This window comes from Gastrolobium bilobum, unplaced genomic scaffold (genome assembly GCF_033153095.1).
Source record: "Gastrolobium bilobum isolate Gb01-03AN ecotype WA unplaced genomic scaffold, APGP_CSIRO_Gbil_v1 utg17396, whole genome shotgun sequence".
In the NCBI taxonomy this organism is placed as follows: Eukaryota; Viridiplantae; Streptophyta; class Magnoliopsida; order Fabales; family Fabaceae; genus Gastrolobium; species Gastrolobium bilobum.
Window position 1 is genome coordinate 21666 of NW_026898774.1, and position 4240 is coordinate 25905.

General features: G+C 35.9%; 1 long non-coding RNA gene across 1 annotated transcript; it reads left to right on the forward strand.

Annotated features, from left to right (window-relative positions):
• Positions 1-231: 231 nt before the first annotated feature.
• LOC133283990 (uncharacterized) lies at positions 232-2112 on the forward strand. Its single transcript, XR_009747848.1, has 4 exons — positions 232-463; positions 1209-1283; positions 1368-1433; positions 2006-2112. It is a non-coding gene; the product is annotated as an uncharacterized LOC133283990 (long non-coding RNA).
• Positions 2113-4240: the final 2128 nt, after the last annotated feature.

Below are 4240 nucleotides of genomic sequence, written 5' to 3' on the forward strand. Positions count from 1 at the left end.
TCAGTATTTTTAGGAAACAAAATTATGACGTGAACAAGAAAAATACATAGGTAAGGAATTTGTGGTTGAAATTAGTGATTGATTAAAGTTAAATCGCGTGTAGGACCCACCTATGGTTTAAGTGACTTAAAAGTCACATTTACATGACACATTCTCTCTCCTCTTCTCCCTTCTTCCCAGTGGATCAGCCCTCCCCTTTCCATTTTCGTTTTTTTTATTTGTTTTGTTTGATTTCTTCATAACTTCATCAATTCTTAACCGAATCGGACGATTCTTGTCTTGAAATTCGATGGAAATCACCATCCGAACCCGTTCCACCGATTAGTTTCCCTTGAAACCCTCTCTATGGTGAGAAAAGAGCCATATACAGCCACGAAATTCTTAGGATTTTTGTGATTTTGGGGTTGATTTCTTGAGCCATTGCTTGTGGAGTTCTAGGAGGAGTCTTGTGACGTAATTGTGGGTAAGTTTCAACACCCCTCATGGATTGATTTGAAGATTTATTTTCAAATTTGTTTATGAACCCTAAAGAGGGCTTGTTTGATTTGTGATGTTAGAGAGCTCAAATAGAAAATGTGTATTAGATGATAATGTCTTAGAATGATGTGTTAGAGCTAGAAATGCCATGAAAATTTTTGGTGAAAAATATGGTTTTGTAACTTAGAAAATTTTGAGATTGTCATGACTTTGAATTTTGAAAATGTGTTAGGATTGTATTGGTGAGTTGTTGTATGATTATATGTTGATATAATGGGATTGTATGAGGTGTAGAATGGTTAAAATTGGGTGAAAATTCCTTGGAATGGATTATGTGCAATTCGGCCTTTAAAGGAAAATTAAGGAATGGATGTTGTTGGAAATTATTTGAGTGATGTATGATGTGCTAAATGGTACTTAGATGGGTTGTGTGGTGGTTTAAAGGTTGTAGAATCATTGAAAAATGATTGAACGTGTTAATTGCCATAGAGGATCCTAGAGTAAAATATTAGGCAAAACATTGTTTAAAAGACGTAAAGTGAAAAATGGCACTTGGTATGGCCTTTTGGCAACCTGTGGAAGTATAATAAAATGAAAAAGAAAATTTAGAAAAATAATTTGTGAAATAAGCCTTAAGAGGCCGAACCTACAAGGTGTAGGAGTGAAATGTGACGTTTTTCGTATTTTGATGGAATTGTCGTGTACTGACGATTTGTACATGGTTACTGTAGGTTGCCGTAGGTCGATTTGAACACCGAACCATGAGTCAGTGGATTGCCCTTGGTCCTGGACCAAATGGGATTGAGGTAAGTGGTTGAATCATGCTTGTATTGTTGTAAATTGCATGCATTCGTATGAGTTTTGAATAATTGGGAACGTCCTATGTGTAGGCGTTCTGTTGAGTAACAAACTTGGAACCTAAGCTGTTGTGGAGCTAAGTGGAGTAACATATTGAGGTAACCTCTTGGTACTGGGGCTTGTTCCCCTTTTCTGTTTCACCTTGCCAGTTGATGGCAACGGTAGGAAGTGTGTATGAATAGTATAGAACACATGAGCATGCATGCATTATTGCTATGGGTACTTATGTACCGAGTCTCTGGCCAGTAGACAGTTTTATTAGCCTTCGGGCAGTTTCGGACTTCCGCTGGATAAGTCTCCAGGAGGGAGTTCCAGTTGACTGCGTGTCATGGTGTGTGATCCGGGTAGGAGCACACTAGGAATGTCTTTGGCGTTTTGGTTGGTTTGGGCATCATGGTTGTGGTTTCTGTGAACACACCTTGGATGATACCCATAGGCTTATATATGCCCAGGGCATACGTGGAATTGGGGTTACCATCCCGTATCGTCGTAGTTTGTATCTTTATATTCCTCATTTCTCTAAATCCCTTGCTATATCCCCTTTTCAAAGTGGTTGTTTTATTCTATTGATGTGCATCGAAGTGAACCATTGGGTGGAGTTTTCTCCAGGACCTCTTGGTTACTGAGATATATTCGTATATCTCACCTCGTCTCGGGGCATTTATTTCAGGAGGTAGCAGTGGAGCCGGAGCAGCGGGCAAGAGGCCCGCAGAGTGAACCGTGGAGTGCTTCATAGTTTGCATTTTGTTGGCCGTGTGGCCTAGGCTAGACTTAGGGCATGAACATCTCATATGTATGTAGTATGAGCTTCATTAGCATATTTGTTCATGCCATTTTGCCTAAGTCTAGTAGTTATGTATTTGGTTATGTTGTCATTTGAATTTAAGTTGTAATATTGGAAGAATGTAAGTTGAAGTTTAAGTTTCAAGTTGTAAGTTGTAAAGCAATATTGTAATCGTATTGATGCATGACTATTTATGATGGAAGGGCCTTAGGCCTATTTTAGGGTATGATTACATGTATGATGAAAATATGCATGAAAAAGGTATTAGTGATTGCAACTACTTAAGGATGATTAATATGAACTATATGCCTAATAACTATAAACTGGATTGGGTTGTAAGTGCCCCAAGGCGTTGTTGGTCCTTGTGTGTGCCACCCATTGGATTATTACTGTATTATCATGTGTTTATTAGGTACATTTGAGGTTTAAATGATTTTTTACAAATTTGGGATTATTGGAAAAACAAAGGAAACTCTGGCGAATTTTCTGTAGAATTGACAGATTTTAGGCGAACTTCGGGAGAGCATATCTCCCTCCATAGAGGTCCAATAGGGACTTACCATACGCCATTTTGAAGTTTGAGATGTCCTCTATCTTGTGTCAAAAATTGGGAAAAATATGGGTTGATCTTCGGCCTGAAAAAAATGGAGAAACGCGGACTGCTCATGTGCCACTGCATCTGAGGCAGTTCTGGACCGGATTTGGGAAATTAATTCCCGCTTCGTTTCTAAGTCAAATTAAGCGTATGATATATCAAAATGAAGTTTGATATGTCTAGTTTATAGGATAAAAATATGAGATAAAATGGTTAAATGGATTGAGTGCAGTAATTCGAGTAATGTGAGTGGTTTGGAGCTGTTTTTGGGGTTGTTTGGCTAATTGCTTATCCAACTTCAAACGGCGATAACCGGAGCAAATGAGCTCCGAATTGAGCGTATGATAGCTTGTTAAAAAGGGAATTATGTAAGACAAAGATCTAAACCAAGAAGAGGGTTTGGTTGCAAACGGTGTGGTCGCAGAAAAATTAAGAGTGAGACATGTCCGAATAGGTAAGAACGTAAAGTTTGGAAATTGGCTAAGTGAGTTTATGGGAACTCCTTAGTATCTTATAATAAGTAATGTGAGTTATAAAAATAGTTTAAATAAGTTTTCCGCAAGAGTTTACGGTTACGGTCACAGCTTTTAATTATTACGCTTTTTATGTTTTAAATACTCGCGTAATAATCGGAAAAAGTTTATTCGCATTTTTATAAATGAATTGCTGTGATTGTAACTGCGCTTAATATCATAATTAATGTTAATAATACCGATGTACAATGGGTTGTTACATTTTAGCTTGCACTAACGTCAAATCTTCAATTTGTTTTAAAATTTTAATGTAAAGATTTGATTGAAGATTGCTTTGGAGATTTGAATATCTTTTTCAAGTTGAGATTTTGTTTAAGAAAAATCACATCAAATCTACTTAAGGATTTTGAAAAAAAGGAAATAAAAGATATTCATTCTTCATTGTATAAAGGAAATTTTTACTGAAAGAAAAGAGCATTCGATTTGGAGATTCGAAGGCAGGAACATAACAGAAAGCAAGGAGCGCACAAATAACTTAGAGATAAGAGACGGTGAAGAACTAGAAGAGAATCAAAACGAAAATGTGGAGATTCAACGTCATTCTTCATCCAGGAATTTAGTTTAATTGTCTTTTAATTTTCTTTTGATATTGTGTTAAAGTCAGACATGAATATGTCTGGCTAATTTTTTTAGTAGTTAGGGATATGGATACAATGATTACACTTATTTGATTTAAATTGTTTTTTAATAAAACTCTGTCTTAATTGTTATGTATATATCCTTATTTATTTGTTTGAATTTCTTATATGACTTGATCAACCATATAGGAATAAAGAGGGTAAAATTCTAAATAGAAATATTTAGGATTTTAATCAGACTAGGATAAATACCAATTTTTGCTTGTTACTCAGACTGGTGAGAGTTGCAAGCGTGTGAGATTCATCACAATTAATGCTTAATCTAAGAAGGGTTTATATGAAATTAGGATTCTAGTTAGGTTAAAGGGTTAAATATCTAAGACATTAAGGATTTAACCAATTAATAATTAGATGA